This window comes from Leopardus geoffroyi, chromosome A1 (assembly GCF_018350155.1).
Source record: "Leopardus geoffroyi isolate Oge1 chromosome A1, O.geoffroyi_Oge1_pat1.0, whole genome shotgun sequence".
Lineage (NCBI taxonomy): Eukaryota > Metazoa > Chordata > Mammalia > Carnivora > Felidae > Leopardus > Leopardus geoffroyi.
This window is the reverse complement of record NC_059326.1, coordinates 135219756-135245483: the sequence shown is the minus strand read 5'-3', so window position 1 is coordinate 135245483 and position 25728 is coordinate 135219756. Positions and strand designations below refer to the sequence as shown.

Genomic DNA, 25728 nt, shown 5'->3' with positions numbered 1-25728 from the left:
TGATTTATTCTAGATCATTTAAAGATGGTTATATAGCAATAGAACTATACCATAACTGTGCTACTTGGGAGTATACTCTTACTTAGGAAAGGCCAGGGATGGTCTACCTTGCCTTAGTCTTTATACAGTGTGTGGTTGATAACTTAGGTGGAATGTCACAAAAACATTCCTATTACGTAGGGTAATGCGGGGAGCAGACATCTACCTTCTTGCCTCTGCAGAAGAGGTGTCATGCGAAGGTCATTGTAGTGGCGTGAGACCCTTAAATACCTTTCATTTCCTAAGCTACTTGCCTCTCCCCCCCTCGCAGAGGCCAGATGAGGATCCAAGTTTGACAGGACAGGCTAGCCCTAAGCTTTCTTCACATGGATCCAAAGCCCAGATGTTAGAGAATGGCTTGCATGGCAGTGGAGGAAGGGCGCTCAATGAACAGCATGGATTGGGCTTTATAATCACCCAAGACAATAACAATGACATGTAAACTGAAGTTCATTCCATGTTTTCGCTAAGAAAGCAATGGATTATTAGGCTGTTTAAGGTGGGAAATTGTCACGAGCAGAGTTTTCTCACGGCAGGGCAGGATAGGGGAGATTTCAAAACACCATAATTTTACCATTTATATGACAACTCTTGTTAATTGGATATTTTAGTGTGCATGATATTTTGAGTACTCTATTATAGAATAAACATTTTACTTTTTAGTTTTTTCACCGTATTTTTAGTGGCCACATAAAATCCTTCAAATGATGCATTGTAATTTACTTAACTATTCCCTTATTAGAAATTTGGATTGTTTTTATTTTTTCATAATTACAAATAATGCTATGATGAACATCTTGGTAAATAAACCTTTTTCCATATTTTGGATTGTTTCCATAGGACAGGTTCCCAGAAGTGAAATTTCTGGATCAAAAAGTATCTTCATTTTTATGCTTCTTCATGCATATTGCCAAATTGCTTTCCTAAAGAGCCATATCAATTACAATCATAGCAGCTGTAGATGAAAGTACAATTATTACTATATGTCTCCAGCAGTGGATTTAAAATTTTTTTGTTTATTGTTTTTTTTTTTTTTAGAGATTGAGAGAGAGTGCATGGACAGGAGGGGGACAGATGAAGAGAGAGAATCTTAATCTCCATGCTGAGCATGGAGTCTGATGTGGGGCTTGATCCCACAACCCTGGGATCATGACCTGAGCCAAAATCGAGAGTCAGACATTCAACCAACTGATCCACCCAGACACCCCTCCGGCAGTGGATTTTATATCATTTTTATATCAGTAATTTTTCCAGTAAAGTGGTAAATTAATTTATTTTTAATTTGGATTGTATTGCTGGAGAGATTGACCATCTTTCTATTTTTTCTCTAGTTTTATCCTATTATGAACTGTCTTTCCTTTGCCCATTGAGGTATTGTTCTCTCTTAATATTTGATTATAATCTTTTTTGCTTTTTTATTTTTATTAAAAATTTTTTTAAATGTTTTTATTTTCGAGACAGTGAGAGGCAGAGCATGAGCAGGGGAGGGGCAAAGAAAGAGGGAGACACAGAATCCGAAACAGGCTCCAGGCTCTGAGCTGTCAGCACAGAGCCTGACATGGGGCTTGAACTCATGGACTGTGAGATCATGACCTGAGCCGAAGCCGGACGCTTAACCGACTGAGCCACCCAGGCGCCCCACTTTTTAATTTTTTTCAGTTTATCTATTTTGAGAGAAAGAAAGAGCAAGAGTGGGGGAGGGGCAGAGAGAGGGGGAGAGAGAGAGAGAGAATCCCAGGTAGGCTCCTTACGGATGTGGGGCTCTAACTCAGCCAAGAACGTGACCTGAACCGAAAAAAGTCATACACTTAAACAACTGAGCCACCCAGGATCCCCTCTTTTTTACTTTAAAGCCATTAACTCTTTGTACATTAAATATGCTACAAAGAATTTCTTTTGTCTGTGACTTCTTTTAATATACTTATTTGTTTTTTATTTATTTATGCTTATTTAGGATTTAGTAGTAAGCCTGTTGATCTTTCCTTTTGTAAAGTGTTTTATTGCTTCTAAACTTACAAGGCCATCCTCTCTTTGCATGTTTCAGGGCTATCTGATTCTACTTTTTTCTATAAATTGAATTATGAAAACAATTTACTCTTTAATCCATCTGGAAGTTATTTTGGTTATGCTAGAAGAAAGAGTGTTTTTTGTTTTTTGTTTTTTTCATTGATTTGAAGTGATCCTTTGTTAATTTAGGATTTGCCTTTGGAGAAAGTAACTTTAAGGTGAAGAACTTAATTTAAGAGTACCCATTAGGAAGTCACTAGGAATAGGGAGATAAGATCTTAGTTCGTTAGAAGTGAAGCAGGGAGTTGAGGGAATAAAGAAATTGGTAGGAGGGCTGGGCTGTGAAACTAATGGATGAACCTTGGTTGAAACTAGAAAAGTGGACAAAATAATTACTTTGAGCTATACGTATTTGCAGAATGCCACTATGTCTGCATAGTTTAGTGAAGGTGTTCAGCAGCATTACCAGTCTTCACTGATATATTTTCTTTACTGTGAATTACTAACCAGCTCTAAAATAATAAAGGAAAAAAATAGGAAAGTATTCATCTATTTTTTCAGTCATGTAATAAATATTTATTGAACACCTGCATGTGCCAAGCACTACGCTAAGTGCTGAGGTTATAATATGAGCAAAACCAGTGAGATTGACTAGTCCACATCTTTACATATGAAATTGCTGAGCAAAACTCTTCATGCCAAAACATTCAAGATTCTGCCAGTGCGGCCCCAGCTTCTTGTTCCAGTTATATTGCCCTCTCTTCTCCTAAATATATCATTGATTTTAATCACACTAGACTCTACTATTTTCTGAACACTTTTAGTACTTTGGCCTCAGGCCTTTTATTTATAGTGCCCCCTTCTCTTTAAACATCCCCTACCCTGTATCTCCAGTTAGGAAGTCTTGACTGCTGCTCCTGCTCAAAGCTTTTGTTCGTGTTCTGAAACAGATATGATCACTTCTTCCTGCTTGGCCTTTTTATGGAACTTTGTTCCTGTTGATGGGACCTACTTGAATTTTAGCTGATTATTTCTTTCCACTCGTTTCTTCCTTATTAAACTGTAAGCTCCCAAGAGTGAAGATAAGAGCTTCTTCCATTTTTCTAGTTCTTATAGTTCCAAAGATGGTACTATGTGACAAGTTTTTGGCCAATGAGACATGAATGGAAGTGATATGTGTCCCTAGAAGAATGTGTGTTCCAGGTGTTATATCTACAAGATTATGAGAGTCCATCAATGTGGGTCCCTGAGTGGATGTTGGAACTCATGCCCTTGCTGACATAAGTTGGATAGGTAGTTTAAGCAAGATATAAACTTTTATTTTTTGAAGCCAGTAATATTTTAGAATTGTTATTGAAGCACACTTTAGCACTGAAGATGGAAATTTTTTTTTCTGTAAAGAATCAGATAGTAAATATTTTCCATGAAATCATCCATGGATAGTACATATGAATGTGGCTCTGTTCCAGTAAAACTTAATTTATAAAAATAGGCAGTAAGCTAGATTTGGCCTATGGATGTAGTTGGTCAATACTTGGTCTATCATATCCTGAACATACATCTCCATACATCTTTTTCTTTGCCCTAAAAGCTCATTAAAGCATTTTTTTTTTTTTTTTTGGTGGGAGGGAAGACTTATGAAACATTTGCCATTAAATTCATGAGCAAAGTAAGGAAGTTCACACACCATACTGTAATTTAATGTCCACTGTTCCAGAAGTCCAAACTGATGCAATTGAACAGGAGAAATAAATCCAAAAAGTTCAACTGTAAAATTATTATAAAAAAAGAATAAATTCAGAAAGATGTCTGCATATAAAATTAGCATAACAAAATTAAGTCTTTCCTACAGACTGAATGTTTATATCCTTCCAAAATTAGTATATTGAGACCTCCACACCAGTGTGATAATATCTTGAGATGGGATTTTGGGAGGTGCTAGGTCATGAGGGTGGAGTCTTCATGAATGGCATTACAAGGGTAAAAGAGACCCCAGACAACTCCCTCACCTCTTGCACCATGTCAGGATACAGTGAAAAGATGGCTGTCTATGAACCAGGAAGCTCTCAACAGACACTGAATCTTCTGGTGCTTTGATTTTGAACTTACCAGCCTCCAAAAGTGTGAGAAGTAAGTTTCTGCCATTTATAACCCACTCGGTCTGTAATATTCCCTTATAGCAGCCCACCCAGATAAAGACAGCAACAGTAATCTTTTAGAAGTTGTAATGGAGAAAAGTACAATATAACACAATCAAAAACAGTAAAATATTTAGTGATATATGTCCTAAGAAATGTTTAATATTGGTGGAAAGAAAATTGTGAAAACCTAGAGATAGATAATGAAGGAAAATTTGAATAGAATGAAAAAGAATACCTTGTTTAGGCATAGGAAGGCTCATCAGGGCAAATCTAACAATGTTTACCTAAATTAATCTATAAGTTATATTCACACCAATAAAAAGAAAAAGGTTATGTAAATTTAATCCTTTGAGTTGGCAATAGATTCATTTAGTTGCTAAAACAAATCTAGAAGTTAATAAATTATTCTTCTCATTCTATGCCTAATTCATCTAGCCCCCCTCCACCAACATAACCTCTATTTTTCATTTTTTAATGTGTCTTCCAGGGTATTTTTTATAAAATATGAGCAAATATGAATGTATATTCACATTCAGCTCTTCTAACCCTAAAGTTATCATGCTTATACCCTGTTTTGTTCTTTATTCTTTTTGCTTAATATATCCTGGAAATACTTTAATATCAATATATAGCTTCTAAATTTTTTTTAAGTTTCTTTTTTTTTTTTTTTTTTTTCACCGTTTATTTATTTTTGGGACAGAGAGAGACAGAGCATGAACGGGGGAGGGGCAGAGAGAGAGGGAGACACAGAATCGGAAACAGGCTCCAGGCTCTGAGCCATCAGCCCAGAGCCCGACGCGGGGCTCGAACTCACGGACCGCTAGATCGTGACCTGGCTGAAGTCAGACGCTTAACCGACTGTGCCACCCAGGCGCCCCTTTTAAGTTTCAAAATATTCTTTGAATGGATGTACTATTGCTTATGTAACCAGTCACTCTTATACTTGGGTAGTTTTTACTATTAGAATATTGCAAAAATAATATTGAATACAACATCTTCACATGTACAGATATATGGGTAGGATAAATTCTCCAATGCCAGATTGCTGGGGCAAAGTGTACACACATTTATATACTTTTGTACCTTTTACTGTTGCCAAAAGAAAGTCTTTTTAAATATTTGGATTTTTTTTGTCAACCTGATAAGTTAAAAAAATATGTCTCAGTGTAATTATATTAATGCCTTCTCTTATATTGGAAATCTTTTCATATTTGTGTTGTTTGTATTTCATGTTCTGTGAACTTCTATTCATATAATTTATCCATATTTTCTATTTGATTATTAGCTATTTTCTTATCAATCTTAGGAGCTCTTTAAACAGAAAAATTGACCCTTTGTGATACAAGTGGCAACTTTTTTTTCCTTGTTTGCCTTTTATCTTTTAATCCTATTCACTATCATTTTGCTATTCAAAAGTTACTTTAGATATAGTTATATTTACCCGTCCTTTTCACATGGCTTTTAGATTTTGTGTCATAAGCTGGAAGACCATTCCCGTTTTAAAATTCAAAAGAGGGGCACCCGGGTGGCTAAGTTGATTGAGCGTCTGACTTCTGCTCAGGTCACGATCTCATGTGAGATTGTGGAGTGGGCTGCCTTGGATCTTTTGTCCCCTTCTCTTTCTACTCCCCCCCACCCCCTGCTCTCTCTCTCTCTCTCAAAAATAAATAAGCATTAAAAAATTTTTTAAATTAAAAAGAAGTTCATAGACTTTTTTTTTCTAGTACGTTTATGGTTTATTTTTGCGTTTAAGTCTTCGATCCATTCAGAATGTATTACATTAAATTTTAAGTAGGTGATATGACAGCAGTTTTTCTAGCTAGCCATTCTGTTCTCCTAACACCATTAACTTGAAATGTCATTTTCATCATATACTGAATTTCCATGTTGATTTAGACTATTTCTCTACTTCCTATTCTGTTCCACTGGTCTATCTATTCATGCCCAGTATCATACAATATGAATTACTGTAACATCATGCAATTTAAATTATTGTAGCTTTATAATGTATCTTAATACTCATTTGGACTTGTTACTCCTTCACTGCTCCTCCTTCCCGGAGTTTTATGGCATATTTATATCATCTTTTCACATGAGATTTAAAAGCTATTTGTTTCAAACAAGAAAGTGTTCGCATATTATAATAAAAATTTGTTGGTATAAATTAATGTTGTGGCATTAGGTTATAAAATAAATTGACATTCTAATCACCTTTTATCTCAGAAGACAGTGCACCTTTTTATTAGGTCAAATCTTCTTAAGTGCCTTTCAGGAGTTTTAAAAGTTTTTTTCTTTTTTTTTTTTTTCCATGAATTTTTGAAAGTTTTTGGGTTTTTTTTCTCCTAGTATATTTTGTGGTTGTGAGACTTGTTATTTATAAGTGTTTTTGTTTTTCCAATATGATTTCTAACTAATTTGTGTACCTATGAAAGAAATTTACATATTTTAACTTAATGAATTTTCTTTAAAAAATTTTTTTTTATGTTTATTTCTGAGACAGAGAGAGGCAGAGCATGAGTGGGGGAGGGGCAGAGAACGTGGGAGACACAGAATCGGAAGCAGGCTCCAGGCTCTGAGCTGTCAGCACAGAGCCCCACGCGGGGCTCAACTCACAAACCACGAGATCATGACCTGAGCCGAAGTCGGTCACTCAACTGACTGAGCCACCCAGGCGCCCCATGAATTTTCTAATTGTTTAAAGTAGTTTTGAGGGGGCGCCTGGGTGGCTCAGTCAGGTAAGTGTCCGACTTTGGCTCAGGTCATGATTTCACGGTTCTTGATTTCGAGTCCCCGGTGGGGCTCTGTGCTGACAGCTCGGAGCCTGGAGCCTGCTTCGGATTCTGTGTCTTCCTCCCTCTCTCTCTGCCCCTCCCCCCACTCACACTCTGTCTCTCTGTTTGAAAAATGAATAAACCTTAAAAAAAAATTTAAAGTAGTTTTTGATTCAGTTGATTCTCTTGTCGTTTCTGGGTATATAATTTTACCTCATTGTGTACAATTTTTTATACCACTTATTCTTTTCTCTCAGATTATTGTATTACCATAGTGGTTACAATGGAATAATTGTCGTATTTCTGATCTTAATGGAAATGCATTTACTATTTTCCCACTGAACATGACATGGCTTTGGAACTGAAATACATATTTTATAATATTTGGGGAGACTTCACCAATTGTCACTTTAGAAGAATTTTATTTTAAATTGTATACCTAGAGACTTATGGGCATTACTGAATGAGAGACTTCAGCTGGGTAGTAGGGCTCAAAATTAATATACAGAAATCAACAAGTCACATAATAGAAGACATTTTAAAAAAAGGATAAAAAGCAGAAAACAAAAAATAAAATAATGGCAGTACTAAAGCTAAACATTACCTGTCATATTAATAAATATAAGTTGAGTCTGATGCATCTATTAAATGAACAACAACAACAACCCTTTTCAAATTGAATTACATAGGAAAACCCAATTTCATATTGTATGCATGAGAAACACCCAAAATACAACCCTGAGATGTTTGAAAAGAGAAGGGCAAGCACATGTGCATACTGTCTCTTCCTCCTTCTCTCTAAATAAATAAATAAATAAATAAATAAATAAATAAATAAATATAAAAATAAATAAAATAAAAATAAATAAATATCATTTTCAGGATCCAGATACACTTTACAATTTTCTGGAAAAGTATAAATTTCCAGAACTGACCAAGAGGTGATAAAAATGTCATTCCACCATCATCATAATAAAAATAGAGAACATTTTTCTAAAAAATTGTTTTTAACGTTTATTTTATTTTTGAGACAGAGAGAGACAGAGCATGAACGGGGGAGGGTCAGAGAGAGGGAGACACAGAATCTGAAACAGGCTCCAGGCTCTAAGCTGTCAGCACAGAGCCCGACGTGGGGCTCGAACTTACGGAACAGGAAATCACGACCTGAGCCGAAGTCGGCCACCTAACCGACTGAGCCACCCAGGCGCCCCTAGAGAACATTTTTCAAGATAGCTCCCTTCCTAAAAGAAACCCAGTGTATTTGATGAATTCAGAGGGTAATTTTATCAAACCTTTACAGGCTAGAGAACTGCATGCCATTTAAACCTTTAATAAGAAGTAAGCTTCCAAAACATTTTATAACAAGTATAGCATTGATTTTAAGATCCTGCACTTATCATGGTGAGCATTTCGTAATGTATATAATTGTCAAGTCGCTATGTTGTACACCTGACATTAATATAGTATTGTATGTCAATCATACTTCAATAAGAAAATTTACTCCCAAATTTATAAGATTAATAGGTAAAGTAAAACATAATATTACAACCTCCATAAAGGTTTAAAAAGCATTTAATAAAGTTTGTTTCTTATTCCTGAATTTAAAAATGTCTCAATAGGTAGTAATAGACCTGTGTTTGTGTGTATATATATTTTACTCAACCAGTATGACTCTCTTTTTTTAAATGTTTATTTATTTATTTTGAGAGAGAGAAAGCATGTGCATACATGAGAGGAGGGAGAGGGAGGGACAGAGAGAGGGAGAGAGAGAATCCCAAACAGACTGTGTGTTGTTAGCTCAGACACAGATGTAGGGCTTGATCCCATGAACTGTGAGATCATGACCTGATCCTAAATCAATAGTTGTCCACTTAACTGACTGAACCACCAGGGTGCCCTTCAACCAGTATGATTCTAAATAGGAAAATATTAGAAACATTTCCATTAGAATTAAGAACAAGACAAAGATGTCCTCTATTATCAGTGTTCTTTAATAAATTCTAAGAAGTTCTTGCTAATGCAATTAGATTAAAACAACTGAAAAGGGAATAAACAAGACTTATAAAGAAGAAAATTTAAATGCTAGGAAAGGACTTGAAGACTAGTGAAAAAAAAGACATAAATGAAAAGGCATACTGTAATTGATTTTGGATAGGAAGCATCAAAATCAGAAAGATGTCAGTTTCCTGTAATCTATAAATTTTATATGATTCCAATAAAAACTATCAAAAGGATTTTTCTTGTGCAACTATACAAGTTGTTGCTAAAGTTTAAATGGAAAATAAGCAAGGATAGCTAGGAAATATTCTGATAAAAAAGATAGAAAGAGGGAGAAACTAGCCTATTAGTTATTAGCTCTTATTATAAAGCTATAATAAGTATAGTACAATCTGTTATTGTTACATGAATAGGCAGATCAGTAGAATAAAATAGAAAGTGTAGAAATAGATCCAAGTCCATATGGTTATGTAGTGCATGATAAAGATGATACTTCAAAACAGCAGTGAAAGATGGGTTACTCAATAAATGGTATTGGAATCAGTGAGTGTCCATCTGGAAAAAATTTGAGACCTTTGCATTTTACAAAACGTATTTCCAAATGATTAAAGATTTGGACACAAAATATGAAATCCACCAACGTACCTAAGAAACCTCTGGAGAATTATTTTTATAACCATGAAATGGGAAAGACCTAAATATAACACAGAACCCAGAAGTCATGAAAGAGTGATAAATTAGACTATATTAAAAGAATTTGTGTAAAACTCAATATAATCCAAGTCAAAATATAAATGACACACTGGAAGAAATATTTGCCTCTTGTAACACGCGTTAAGGATAATTTGCTTATATAGAAAGAGCTTCTACAAATAAATAAGTACATGCCTAAGACTGTAATGGAAAAATAGGAAAAGTTACAAATAGTGGTTTATAGTGAAAGAAGTGCAAATGATTGGGAGAACCCTGAGCAGACACAATCTTCCTCAAAGTTACAGAAACATAAATGTAAGTAAATTAGATACTATTTTTACATAGAATCTTCAAGATCAAAGAAAATCAATAACTCTTCAAAAATTTTTAAGTGAAAAAACCAAGGTATATAAGAGTGTGTATAGCATGCTACCATTTGGTTTAGGATTGGAAAAATAGCAAATATATGAATGTACCTACATATGTATAAAATACACCTAAAAGAATATATAAGAAGTTGGTAATGTTAATTTCATCTGGGGTTGGGAAATGAGAACACCTAGGAGGGAGACTTTTCAGTATAGGCTCTTTATAAAAGCAACCTGAACAATTTACATACAGTAAATTGCATTTGTTTGAAGTGTATAACTCCGTGAATTTTCATAGTTGCAGTCATGAAATCGCTTACCCAATGAATATAAAAAACATTTTTTTTTTGAAGTAGGCTTCATGCTCAGCGTGGAGCTGGATGCAGAGCTTGAACTCATGACCCTGAGATCAAGACCTGAGCTGAAATCAAGAGTCAGCCACTCATCCAACTGAGCCACCCATGTGCCCCAAGGATTAAAAATAAAAACAAAAAAAAAAAACCCCATCAACAAACAAACAAACAAACAAAACCCGTGTTAATCGCCACCAAAAGATTCCTCTTTTGCTCCTTTGCTATCCACTTTTGGCCTCAGGCAACAACCAGTCTGATTAATTTTTTTTAAATAATAGCTTTATTTAAATAAAATGGCTTCACCTACCATATAATTTATTCACTTAAAACATAGGACTCAATAGGTCTTGGCATATTAAGAAAGCTGTGTGACCATTGCTACAATCAATTTGAGAACTTTATCCCCAAAATGAAACCTGTACCCATTAGTAGTCACTCTCCATTTTGCCCCAACCTCACAGCCATAGAAAACCATTACTTTCTGTCTCTATTGATTTGCTTACTCTGGACATTTCATATTAATGAAGTCATACTGTGTGCGGTCTTTATGGATGGCTTCTTTCACTTGGTGTAATGTTTTCAAGGTTCATACATTATTTCCTTTTATTGTGGAACAATATTCCATTACATTGATACACGAAATTTTATTTATCTGTTTATCAGTTAATAGTTGGGTTGTTTTCAATTTGGAACTATTATGAACAATGCTGCTATTATATGAATATTCAAGTACAAGTTTTTTTGTGTGTGTGGACATATTTTATTTCTTTTGGGCTTGTAACTAGGAGTGAATTCACTGATCTGTTTTGGCACAACAGATTAGTTTGCATTTTCTAGAATCTTGCATAAATGGAACCCTTTATGTACTCTCTCGTGTCTCACTTCTTTCATGCAGCAAAATGATTTTGAGATTTATCTTTTGTGTTACGTATATGAGTATCTGTTCCTTTTTATTGAGTGGTGTTGGTTAGGTGGATATAACACATTATGTATATCCATTCACCTACTAATGGTCATTTGAATTGATCTATTTTTGGCCTTAATTAATAAAACTACTATAAACCTTCATATATAAGTCTTAGGGATGTATGTTTTCATTTATCTTGTGGAAATAGTAGTGCAAGGGTGAAATGGCAAATGCTGCACGTTTAACTTCTAAGGAATTGTCAGTTTTCTCAAGTGATTGTACCGTTTTTCATGAGAACTCCACAGCATCTGGTATTATCCATCTTTTAAATTTTATCCATTCTAATATGTGTAAAAGTATCTCACATTTCTCTGATGACTGATGAGACTTTCATGTGCTAACTGGCCATATACCTTCTTTTGTAAAATGTTTGTTTAAACCCTTTGCCCATTTTTAATGTAGTTGTTTGCCTTTTTATTATTGAGGTTTGGAGTTCTTTATTCTGGCTACAAGTACTTTGCCATGTATGTATTACAATTATTTTCCATGCTTGGTGTCTTTACTTTTTGATTCCTTAATGGTAATTTTTGGGAAGCAATAGTTTTAAATTCAGATTATGGCTAATTTGTCATTTTTCCTTTATAGTTTGTGGTTTTGTGTACTATGTTAAGAAATCTTTGCCTATCACAAGAACACAAAGATTTTTTTTCCTGGGAATTTTATAGTTTCAGCATTTATATTTAGTTCTGTGACCATTTTAGACTAACTTTTGGATATGGTGTGAGATAAAAGTTCATATTCATTTTTTTTTCCACCAACGGATATCCAGTAATTTCAACATCGTATGTTAAAAGATTTTGTTTTTCCCACTGAAATGTCTTAGCACTCTTGCTAAAACCATTTGATCCTATATGTGTGGTCTCTTTCTGGGCTCTGTATTCTGTCTCATTAATTTATATGTCTATTTTTATGCTAGTAAAATAACATTGTATTGTGTTGTATTGAATCCTACAGCCATATAATAATTCAGAAATAAGATAATTTAAGGCCTCACTCTAACTTTATTCTTATTTCAAGATTTATATGGCTATTCTGGATTATTTACATTTCCATATTAATTTTAGTATAAACTTGTCAATTCCTACAAAAATCCTGCAGGATTTCTGATTGAGGTCACAACTAGACCTTTATATTAAATTAGGGAGAACTGGTATTTTAACAATACCGTCTCTTCCAATCCATGAACATGGTTGATAGCTCCATTTATTTAGATATTTAATTTCTTCTAGCAATGCTCTGTAATTTTAGTGAAAAGTTTTCCCTTATTTTGTTATATTTATTCCTAAGTATTTCACTTGTTTTGATATAATTGTAAACTTTTTTTTTAGATTTTGTTTTCCAGTTTTATTTTACTAGCAAATAAAAACACAATTATTGCTGTGTAAAATATTATCCACAAAATCAAGTGGCTATAAACAATAAACAACATTTCTTATATCTCATTGTTTCTCTAGGTCAGAAAGTCAGGTATAGTTTACCTGGATGGTTCTGCTGTGGATCTCTCTAAGATTTCACTCAAGATGTTGGTTGGGTCTGCAGTCATCTGAGGACTTGACTGGGGCTGAAGGATCTCCTTCCAAGATAACTCACCCTTGTGCCTGGCAAGCTGATGCTGACTTGGGTAGGACACCTCAATTTCCAAAACATAACAGAGTGGGATTTTTATTGAGTTTATTTTATTTAGTTTGCGCTGGATCTATATATCACGTTGGGAAGAACTGACATCTTGACCATATTAGTGTTCCTATATATAAACATGTAATATCTCTCCTTTTATTTATCTCATCAGAATTTTGTAGTTTTCCTCAGATAAATCTTGTACAGACTTTTAAAATTTGTACCCAACTATTTCCTTTTGGGGGATACTAATTTAAATGTATTGTGTTTTTAATGTCAATCCACTTGTTCTTTGCTGGTATATAGGAAAGTGACTGACTTCTGTAGATTAGTTTTGTATTTTGCAATCTTTCTATAAGTGTTTATTAGTTTTAGAAACTTTGTGTTGATTTTTTTAGTTCTAAATAAATGGCCATATCATCTGTGAACAAAGATAGTTCTATTAATTCCTTCCCAATCTGTATATATATTTTTTCTTTCCTTTTCTTGCCTTATTGCATTAGCTAGGAATTCCAGTATGATATTGAAAGGGAGTGGTGAGAGGAAAAATTTTTGCCTTGGTCCTAATCTTGGTGAGAAAACATCAAGTTTCTCACCATTAAGTATAGTTTTAGCTGTAGGTTTTTTGGAGATACTTTTTATCAAGTTGAGGAAGTTTCTCTAATGCTAGTTTACTGAGAGTTCTTTTATATCATGAGTGGGTGTTGGATTCTGTCAAATGCTTTTTCTGCATCTATTGATATGATCATATGATTATTCTTTTTTTATCCCATTCATGTGATGAATTACATTAATTGATTTTTGAATGTTGAATGTTGAATAAGCTTTCATATCTGAAATAAATCCCACCTGGTCATGGCATTTAACATTATTGGATTTGATTTGCTGATAATTTGTTGAGGATTTTTGCATCTGTGTTCATGAGAGATATTGGTCTGTAGTTTTCTTGTAATGTCTTTTTTTTTGGGGGTTTTGGTATTAAGGAAATTCTGACCTCACAGAATGAGTTAAGAAGTATTCCTTCTATTTATTTCATTTGAAAGAGATTGCAAATAATTGGTGTAATATCTTCTTCAAATGTTTGGTGGAATTCACCAGTAAACCCATCTGGACCTGGTGCTTTCTCTTTTAGAAGGTTATTAATTATTAACTCAATTTCTTTACTAGATATGGGTATATTTATATTATCTATTTTTTCTTATATGAGTTTTGGCAGATGGTATATTTCAAGGAATAGGTCCATTTCACCTAAATTATCAGATTTGTGGTCATAGTGTTGTCTGTGGTATTCCTTTATTATCATGTTAATTTCCACGGATCTGTAGTGATGTCTCTTCTTTCATTTTTGATATTAGTAACTAATGTCTTCTCTCGTGGTTTTTTCTTTTTTTAGTCTAAATAGAGGATTATTAATTTTATTGACCCTTCAAAAGAACAAGCTTTGGTTTTGTTGATATTTTCTACTAATTTCCTGTTTTCAATTTGATGGATTTCTGCTCTAATTATTATTTCTTTCCTCCTACTTACTTTGGATTTAATTTGCTCTTCTTTTTCTAGTTTTCTCAGATGGAAACTTAGTTTATTGATTTTAGATCTTTCTTCTTTTCTAATGTATGTAATTAAATGCTACAAGTTTCCTTCTAAGCACTGTTATTGATGCATCCCACAAATATTGATAAGTTGTGTTTTCATTTTTATTTAGTTCAAAATATTTTAGATTTTTCTTTTGAAATTTCTTCTTTGACCTGTGTATTATTTAATCTCCACTTATTGTGGGATTTTTCTAGTTATCTTTCTGTTATTAATTTTTAGTTTAATTCACTGTGGTCTGAGGACAAACATCGTATGATTTCTATTCTTTAACACTTGTTAAGTTGTGTTTTATGGCCCAGAATGTGGTCTATCTTCATGGATGTGGTATTTTTTGTATTTATCTTGATTGAGATTTTTTATGCTTTTTGAATGTATAGGTAAAGAATTTTTAAAATTAATTTGGGATATGTTCAGCCACTATTTCTTTATTTTTTTCAGCCCCTTTCTCATTTCTTGATCTGAGACTCCAGTTACACACATGTCACACTGCTTGGTATTGTCCCACATATTAATGAAGTCCTATTCATTTATTCCCCAGCCTCTCTGTTTTCTCAGCTTGATTTTGGGTAGTTTCTGTCACTGTGTCTTCAAATTCGCCGATCCTTTCTTCTGCAATACCTGATCATCTCTTAAGTCCATTAAGTGAATTTTTTCATTTCAGATGTCATGTCTTGGGCCTCTGGAGTATTTATGTGGCTTCTTTTTATATTTTCAACTGCTTTTTTCTTCATATCCTTATTTTCTCTTAAATTGTTGAGCTTTTATAATAGCTCTTTTAAAGTGCTTGTCTAATAATTTCACACCTCTGCCATTTCTACATCTGTTTTTATTGACTGATTTCTTTTCATTAGGGATCACATTTTGCTACTTCTTAACATATCTAGTAATTTTGAGGGGGGACGTTGGATATTAGGAATATTACACTATTGAGTGTATTTTGTTGTCTTCTTTAAAGAGTATTGACATTTATTTTGTCAGGCAGTTGTATTGTTTGTCTTCTGCTTGATCCTTTTGAGGATTGTTAAGCTTTCTTACGGCAGGTCTAGAGTAGCCTTATTATAGGGCTAGTTTACCCCCTACTACTAAGGCTTGGTTGTTCTTAGAGACAGTCTTTGTTATTGTTTTTTGCCTGGTTTTGTGGCATTAATTTACACATGTGCAGTCTTGGATTTGGCATGAGACTCAATGACAGTACTATGCATATTTCTGGAGAACTTGCTTTGTGTAACTCCTCCTACTCTGGAATGCTTCCCTGCAATTTTTAGATGCTTCAGCCTTTTCGTGTTCCAGTTTTTTTCTCCTTAACTCAGAGATTGGTTCCTCCTCCCTGCCCTAAGGTTAGGAAATTGGCTCTAGGCTCTAAGTCATGCTCTCATGAATCATAGATCAGTAGTGCCTGGTATCTTATGTGTGAAAAAAAGCATTTTGTCTAATTCTGTAACTTGTTGGTTATGAGGGGTGGGGTACAAACACCATATAGTTACTATTCCTTCATGTATGAAAGCAAAATCCTTCCCCTTTTGATTTTAAGAGTAAAGTGAGGGGCGCCTGGGTGGCGCAGTCGGTTAAGCGTCCGACTTCAGCCAGGTCACGATCTCGCGGTCGGTGAGTTCGAGCCCCGCGTGGGGCTCTGGGCTGATGGCTCAGAGCCTGGAGCCTGTTTCCGATTCTGTGTCTCCCTCTCTCTCTGCCCCTCCCCCGTTCATGCTCAGTCTCTCTGTCCCAAAAATAAATAAACATTAAAAAAAAAAAAAGAGTAAAGTGAATGGGAAGAATTATTAAAAGGAAAAGAAAACTCCAGATGTAAAATCATAAAGATAGTAAAACTTCAGATAGTTAATGCTGAGTATTAGCATGTATGGAAGCAGCCTGCATTAAAAAACTATTGGTTAGTATTTAAATCTGAACAACTTTTCAGAAAGGCATTTTGGAAAAATGAAAAAGAATTTAAACATTTTATTTTTGATCTAGCAATTCTTCGTTTAGGCATTTATCCAGAGGAATAATCAGACATATATAAAAGTATTCTTTACAGAATTAATTATAATACATAAAAATTTTAGGGGTGCCTGGGTGGTTCAGTCAGTCAAGTATCCGACTCTTGATTTTGGCTCAGGTTGTGATCTCATGGTTCGTGGGATGGAGCTTTACATCGGGATGCACACTGACAGTGTGGAACCTGCTTGGGATTCTCTCTCTCCTTCTCTCTCTGTCTCTCCCCTGTTTGTGCTCTCTCTGTCTCTCAAAGTAAATCAATAAACTTTAAACAAACAAATACATGTTTTAACCTATGATAAGGAAAAAAATTTTAACCTAAATGTCCAACAGTATAGAATTGGTGAAATAAATTTGTTGGTGCATCCACATAATAAATTGCTATTTAAGTACAAAAAAAAGTAAAATGTGTGAAGATAACTTAATGAGATGGGAGAATGTTTTAACAACTTCATTAAGTTTAAAAAATCATGTTTTAAAATTACTTGCTCTTTTTAATCACAATGATGTTAATATATAATAAGTATGATATAGAGAATATAAAAATATTATCAATAGTTATCCCTGGTGATATTATAGAAATATTTTCTGCTTTGTGTTTTATCTGGGTTTACCAGATATTCTACAAAAAACACAAACTTATTTAACAAATTTGTTAAAACATTTTTTTAAAATGCCTCATTAGGTTGATCCACTGTCATATGATCATTGGAATCTGGGTAAAAATGGCTCTAAAGGAGCCACTATGGTGTAGTGTATGAGGGGGCAAGCCATGAAACCTGGATTTGAATTCCATTCCACAATTTAAGTAAATCCTCTTAAACAAGTTTTATAACTTCTTGGAACCTCTATTGCCTTTCCTGCAAAACAGATACATAGATACCAACTGCTTCTTAGGGTTCCTATAAGTATTAAATGATATAATTTGCATAAACCTTCCGGCTGGCAAGATTCTATGGATGGCAGTTAATGTAATGTATTGTTACTATTATTTCTAGTACAACTACACTACTAACTAGTACTACTACTATTACCAATACAATTATTAAGATAAAGGACCTTATGATGTTATGGGACTATTGTACAATTAAGAGAAGAATGCTGAAAAAGGAGAAAGGACAAGAGCCAGAAAGAAACTTTATGAATTTCTCTCTGGTTTTTCTTATTTTATGGTTTTTCTTATTACCAGCCCTGTTAAAAAAACAAAAAACAAAAACAAACACCTCAGTTGGGGCATTGTTTTCAAGATAATTATGACACTTATCTTTGAACCTTAAGATCCAAAGATCCTTAGGATCCAAGATCTTAAGATCCTTAAGATGGATAGAAATTATACCCTGCTTCGTTTACAAGGAGTATCAGGGTTTTTTGTTTGTTTGTTTGTTTTTGTTGTTTTGTTGTTGTTATTTGCTTTTGACAGAGAATAACACTTCGTGTAAGAAAATCTATTATAGGACTTTCTTTCAGGTATAATGCTGACAAGATATTTGAATACCTCATGGCTCAATTTTTCCACTTATCAACAAGTTTAACATTTTTGGTAGGCTTTTAAATAAAATATATAAAATTAAAAAAAAGAAATATACAAAATGGATACATTAAAAACATGTGAAGATCTAAACACACTTCACCTTCACTGCCATCACCATAGCCAAGCCACCATCAATTCTGGTCTCTCTGCTTCTGCCTTTGCTCCACTGAAACCTATTCTGTATACAGTGCCAGAGCTGATACTTTTAAAACATAAGTGAATTCAAATCAGTAGGAGGCAATTCCAGGCCAAGAGAGCCACATGTACAAAAGCAAGGAGATACAAAACTGTAAATATAGCTGGGAAGCTCTAAGTTTGGCATTGCTAGAGCTTCATGTAAAATTCAGGGACCAAGGAAGAGGAAGAAGATGAAGAGGTCAGGAGGTATCATATCCTGAAACTTCACATGTGATTGAGCAAAATGTATGTTTTAGGTGATAAAAATCAATTGAGCAAATTTCAACAGAAGCATGATAGCACCAGTTAAACATTTTAGGAAGATAATTCTGAGACTTCATAGAAGAACAAACTTCAGAGGAAGAAGAGAGAGGAGAAAAGGACGAGATTTAATACATTTAAGAACTCATCGTGGTGCAATATGATAGTGGTGCATAAGATTTTTGACCTAGCTCACTCAGACAGGATTAAAAAAATGCCTCAGCACACCTACTCTAACACTTTTACTCTGTGGTGATTATAGAACTCAGAGAAACACAGATTCTGAATAGAACCATATTTTTCTTAATAAGAATATGTTTAGATATATATGAGTTTAGATATGATGTTTATTATTCAACAATTCCCTCTAAACTTATTTGATCATTATGTAGCTTATTGGGAGGTCTTTTATGGCCAGCCACCAGGCTGAAGATCTATGCTTAAAATCACCGGGTTACAAAGAAATGGTTATTATGTGGAGATAGAGGGGAAAAGATTTAGACAAAAGTCTTGAAGAAGTAGAATTGAAAAGACATGGTGATTAGTTGATTGGGATTTGAAGAAGGAGGAGTAAAAGTTGATACCTAGGTTTCTGGCTTTGATAATTATGTGTGGCCAACAGAGATAGGAATTCAGTATATGTGCTGCTGAAGTGAGCACAGGGACAGGAATTCAGGAGGAAAATCAGACTGAAGGAAAGAGAGCTTATGGATTCTGCTTCATACGTAAGTTTGAAATTATTCTGCATTATCCAAGTGAAAATAGGTAGTCAATAAAGGACTAAGACATAGGGGGGATATTTGGGCTGGGTATGGTAAAATGACACAAATTCTCATACTATGTGAGTGATGCAGCCTCTCTGGGCAGCATTCTGAAATGTCTAAGGATGTTTTTGGCTTACACAATGACTGGAGGCAGTACTGCTGGCATGACTTAGTGGGGACCAAGGATGCTAAGTGTCCTGTGGTAAAAAGGAAAGTTGCACACAATGAATTGCCCCAGCCAAAATTCCAGTAATATCCCCACTGGAAAGTACTGATACACTGGAAGGGAGAAGGTATAAAGTGAGCAGAGAAGAGGCTATAGTTAAGACAGAGAAGGAGGAACCAGCGACAGAAAGCAAGAAGATTGGGGGAGAATTGGCAAAGAGCGGTGGAAGCCAATGGAAGGAGAGAGTTTCAAGAAGATTAAACAGAGTCAAAGACAAATGAGAGGTTAAGAGTCCAAGCATAGCAATCCCAGAAATGTAAAACTGATTGTCCCAGGGTAAGTTCTTCCCAAGGAGAACTGAGGAGGGCAAAGGTGAAAAAGTTATTGGGGTGCTTTAAGCTATTTATACTCATTTCCAATAATTATCATGTATTTTTTATCAGAAACACAGAGAACACTTTACAAGGTGGAATTAGCATTTGTGGTTCTGCCTAGATAATACAGACAAATGATTGTTTTCTTCTAACAATTAATATACTGCTTGGAACAGAGTTTTTAGTTGACCTTAATAATGCTACTTTGTATTTTTAATGGTAATATTTTATAAGATTGTCTTACCTTAGTTATTGTGGCTCAGTTCCATAATTCCCAGCTCATTTTACAGATGGAGAAAGAGGATCGCCTCACCTGTGAAGATGTGCATATAGTATAAGAAATTGAAAGTATTCATTTCTTACCTATGAGATTTCAGATGCTGCCTCCCCTTGGTTGCCCCTTGTTTTGCTTAGATGAAAAAGCTAAATTTGCTAAGGCATTCTGATCTTATATGATATGGACAGAGTTCTGTATGGAATTTCTTAATTTTGTTTACCTCTTCCTTCCTTTTCCCCCTCCTTGGTTCTTTTGTTACTTTATTCTTTAACTTCTTCCTTTACTCTTCCTACTACTTACAGTAAGAAAGCATTGAAACCAGTTTATGAAACGTCTAAAACAGCATATATAAAAAGCAGAGATGAAAGAAGAAAATTAAACAAGGGAGGGGTCATTAAATAGAAAGAAGACGTGTTGTTTTGGAGCAGCGGATATAAGGAACTGGGGGGAGGTAAAGTTGACATTGAAGGTGTTCCTAGTAATCAAGATAGGGGCAGAATTTTTTGTCCACATGGATTTTTGATAACCTAGTAATTGCGAACACAACTGGCACCTGGGTATGTTCTTAGCACAAGAATCAGGACAGGAAGCCACAATCTCCTGGTAGTTAAATACTACATCCTGCCCTGGACCACACAGAGCTGACAAAACCATCAAATATAAATCCCTGCCTAAGGGAAAAGAAAAGCTCACAAGCTTGAGTGACACCACCCAATGAGCAAATAAAGGGGACCAGGGTGGGTGGGATGAGTCGGGATGGAATGTGCCCAGGAAAGCTGGAGCTCTCTAGTGTCAAGGAAAGCCAGGAGGAGCATGGAGTATGTTGACTGCAAGAATTCCAAGTTGTTCTTGGCAGCCATAAGTGTCAAGAAGTCCCATGACAAGCCTGGGTTAAAGACACGAGGGATCATCTAGAATGCAGTCCTCTTTGGGACAGAATGGAATTTTTAGCAGGCTATGCAGGCTGGGGTGTGTGAAGATTAAGGAGGTGTGGCTTAAAGTGGGGGCGGGGGGAAGAATCTAACACATTAGTCAAATAACATTCAGCTTTGGAGCAGAGGTCTTCTATCAAGAAGTCTTTACTGTCAGCAAGCTGTTGCATCAGAAGACAAAATAGCATGAGTTGTAGAATTCTGGGGTATGTGGAATGCATGTTGCCAGAGTGAATGGTATGTGACAAATATGTGTTTGGGGCTGTGGCATACCATGAAGGGCACTGCATCCTTGCTAGTTTGTGGTATGCCACAGGGCCACGAGCAGATGGATGAGAGCCATACTTGCCTGTGTCCCTTGTCTGAAGCTTGCTGCATACCAAATGCCCTCAATCATTTTTGGATGGGAAGCAACTTTTTGGTTGTCCTCTTTCATCACAGAAACTGTAAATTGACAGAAGATGTTGGTTTATGTGGATGAGGCACTGTCACTTGACTCTTAAGACAAGAACCAAAGGTTGATTAATAGGCAGCACAGCTGTTGCCTGTGACATGCTTCCCACCCCGTATGGGCTCTCCTTCTCGGCATGCAAATGATTTGGGTCTGACTTAGTAGGAAGGGAATACAGAGCTCTCTCTTAAGGTTTATAGAACCTGGAGCTATAGAAGTCTACTCATTTGAAAAAGAATAATGTGGCTAAATGTGTGGACTCTGAAGTTGGTTGCTTGGGTTTAAATCCCTTTGCAATTTCAGGTTCCAGATCCGATCCTTCGCTTGAAGAATGGAGAGAAGAATAGAACTGCCTTTGTAGAGTGGCTATGGTATTTCAGGAGCTAATAGATGGAAGATGTGTTTGGAAACTCCCTAGCCCACATCAAATAACCCATAAATGATAACTAGCATTGCTATACTTATGATCACAATGCTCACGCTGAGGAAAAGCCTGGCCCAAATAATAAAGCTCTTAGTGCTAAGGCTGCATCCAGCTCTGTGTGGGCTCCCCTGTCAGCAGGCGCCTGTTCCAGCCTTGTTCACTTCAGGCCTGCCCTCTCTGCCCATCCCACAGTTCTGTGTTACTCCTAGCAAAATAGGAATGGAGACAGTTGTCCCTTGGGCCTGGAAAGAGTGAATGGCTAGTGCTGGCATAGGTCCCTGGGGCCAGAGGCCTAGCTCTTCTGTCCGAGGTGCTGAGTCATGAGCTGTGGTTACAGTCCCGGCTGCACCACTGCACTTGGCATGGCATCTGGGGAGGATTAGGAGATTATGATCAGAACAAGACACAAAGGAATTGCAGCTGATGTTGATAAGCGATTTGGAAGATTCTCAGAGGAAGGAAAAACATGAAGGCAGTCTGGAGAATCAAAGTGAGCGTGGGCAGAGAGAGCTCAATAGCAGGCAGGGGCATAAACCATCCAACTCAAACACGACAAGGGCTTCCCTTTCTGGTTTTGCTTTTTTGGGTGCTTCAAGGAAACTGTTGAAAGGACTTTGATTTTGACATTAGTCAAATAAAAACATTTAAAATGTAGAGCAAAGTCACTCATACATTGCTGGTGGGCACCAGAATCGGCTTCGTTTAGGTATGTCTTGTGAGAAATGGCTTCATGTTTCACCCTTTTATGATTGAATTTCACAGATTCTTTCAATGTCTTAACGAAAGGTATTGTGGTAGGGCTTTCAGAGACCAGGAGAAGTGAGTGGGTGTGTAGATATATTTGACTGAGAGGACTTTTCCAGAGTTCTTCTAATCACATTCCCTCTGTCAAAATTAGTGCTTTTCTTGGCAAGGACTCAAGCTTTCTAGGAGATGAAAGGTCAGGTTAGAGCAAAATCCACTGTCCCTTAAGCCTGAGTGGAGGAGACAGATGGCAGAAAGCTCTACTGTTGGCTATATTCTTTTATCTGCAAACAGCTCATGGGTGATTATTCTTGGTTCTCACTGCTTGTGACCCCCAGGAGCTGTTCTGTTGGTGGTGTTTCTGCTAATAATGAGGAGGGGGGGCAAAAAAAGAGAAGGACCATTATCTAATTCATGGATTTGTCCTTTGAAGCTCACAGGTCCCAGAAATCCAGTCTTTCCTCATAATACCTTATCCCTTACCCATCTCCCTATTCAGGCTTTCCTATTTGGGGACCAACTGAGATTTGACTTGCCCTATAAAAGGGAGAAAGACTCCCCAGAACTCTCCCTTGCAAAGCAGGAGAACTCGGATAGGTCAAATGTGAAACTGTGGTCAAAAGGCAAGGTGGGGCCAGCATGTAGAGTGGGTCCAGAGTTCTACTATTCAGAAAACTTTGCTTTCTTCTTATATTTTATCACTGGTAGGAAGACTTCTCATATTTCTTATTGACTCAAGATGTACTTGATATGGTTGCTTGGCCCCAAAGCCTGTCTGCCCTGACAACTGCAGAAGATCCGGAGATACACAGCCATCCATCAAATCTGACAGGACTGCCTCCTACAGCAGCTGTATTGTTTATGAAATGAATCACTTTCATAGCAAATCCAAAAGCAAACTTGTGCTGGATTTGACAGACGCATCCCCCTTCATTCTTCTCATTCCCTCCCTTCACATGCTTGCCCAGCTTCTGAGAAGCAGTCTAAGTTTGCTAAGGTGGAAATGAGAAACACAAAGCAGGGTCCTTTTTCTCAAACAAAGTCATCATATCTAATTTCTAGGTTTAGAGTAGTTCAGCATGTGTGTGTCTTCTCTTCGCTCAGCACCAGTCTGTGGGGAGGAAAAATGAGCGGGCAACAATGGTGGCTGTTTTATGTGTACCCTGAGTTATAAGATCCTATTATTCTATTATTCTATTCAGTGGCCACATAGAAGGGGAATCTAAAATTCTTTCTGTAGCATCCATGTCTCAATAGCTATTGAACTCCCCACCCTTTAGGACCAGTAACAGCAAAATGAAATATAGGGTATTTGTTGGCTGTGTGACTGTAAGAAGGAACAAATGACAAAGATTAATTTGAGAAGTGGCCAAGGTATTGGGTGACAAAGTCACTCAATCTGGTTCAGCCTCATACGTAAAAAACAACAACAACAAAAAACACGAAAAAATAATAAAAGAAAAAAAACAGGCCTAGGGATAGAATTTGAGAGATTCCAAAGAATTCATTCCTTAGCTCCTTTTTTCCTAGTAAAACTATTTTTGGAGTGGAGTCACCACACTTGATCATCCATCTTGACACCATGTGACTAGTGGGTTGACAATGTTATTAGATACTGAGGTCTCAATAATCTGAGCAAACTTAGTATGTGAGACATGGACACTGGAAGGATAAGGGGAACCCAAAGCACAGGAAAGGCCTAGGTGATGGCATTTAAGAGAATAGTTATTGAGCACCTGTTGTTTGCTAGTCACCATGTTAAGCTTCAGGCTGCAACACTGAACAAGACATAGTCCCTACGTTCAATGGAGGTAGTCTGGTGAGAGACATAGACATCTACACAGACAATTACATAAAATACAATAAACACAATGAATAGAAGTGCTATTTGATGCTATTGAAGGATATTGCAAAGCCACCCTGAGAAAATAAAACCTATCACTTAAGGAAACTGTGCAGTTCCTCAAGACTTCTAAAGAATTCAGACATGAACTATTCCTGGTGAAAAAGGCAGGGGACAGAAGATGCCACTCAGGAATCAGCGAAGTTTCTAAGAGAAAAACACATGTGAGTAAAAGATAAACAGGAATACTTATTGAGTGCCTAAATATTTAAACTTTTGGCTGGGAAGAAATCATAAATAAAACTGAAACTTGGGAACCTGGGGGAAGGAGAAAGAACCACATTCAGTCCTACCTTAACTGATGCAGCCAACTATGGAAAACAGTATGGAGGTTCCTCAAAACATTAAAACTAGAAATACCATATGATCCAGTAATTCCACTACTGGGTATTTATACAAAGGACATGAAAACAGTAATTTGAAAAGATATATACATCCCTATGTTTACTGCAGCAGTATTTACCATGTGTAAATCAATAGAGAAGTGGATAAAGAAGATGTGATACACACACACACACACACACACATACACACACACTGGAATACTTTTCAGCCATGAAAAAGGATGAGATCTTGCCATGGGTTGAGAGGCTTTTATGCTAAGTGACATGTCAGACAGAGAAAGACAAATATTGTATGATCTCACTCACATGTGGAATCTAAAACACAAAACAAATGAATAAACAAATAACAGAAATAAACAAGAAGCAGAATCACAACTATAAATACAGAGAACAAACTGATGGTTGCCAGAGAGGAGCGGGTGTGGAGATGGACAAAATGGGTTAAAAGGGAGAGGGATATATAGGCTTCCAGTTATGGAATGAGTGAGTCATGGGGATAAAAGGTACAGCATAGGGAATATAGTCATTAGTATTGTAATAGTGTTATATGGTGAGAGATGCTACCATTGTGAAAGCACAGTGTAACATACAGAGCTGTCAAATCACTGTTAAACACCTAAACCTGATGTAACATTGTGTGTCAATTATACTCAACATATATAAATTATATATATATGTGTGTGTGTATATATATATAATGTTATATATATATTATATATTCATATGTAAAGGGCACTAACAAAAGAGGAAATATGAGTAGCTCATAAACATATGGAAAGATACTCAATATCACTCACTCTACAAATGCAAATTGAAATAGATGGAAGCAGGAGGGAGG

At 35.9% G+C, this 25728-nt stretch overlaps 1 long non-coding RNA gene across 1 annotated transcript in view; it reads left to right on the top strand.

Annotated features, from left to right (window-relative positions):
- LOC123606622 overlaps positions 1-25728 on the top strand; it is a 438079-nt gene that overhangs the window by 363666 nt on the left and 48685 nt on the right. The window contains exons 3-4 of the long non-coding RNA XR_006716397.1: positions 12792-12958; positions 20106-20163. This is a non-coding gene — a long non-coding RNA (uncharacterized LOC123606622). The remainder of the gene's footprint in view (positions 1-12791; positions 12959-20105; positions 20164-25728) is intronic.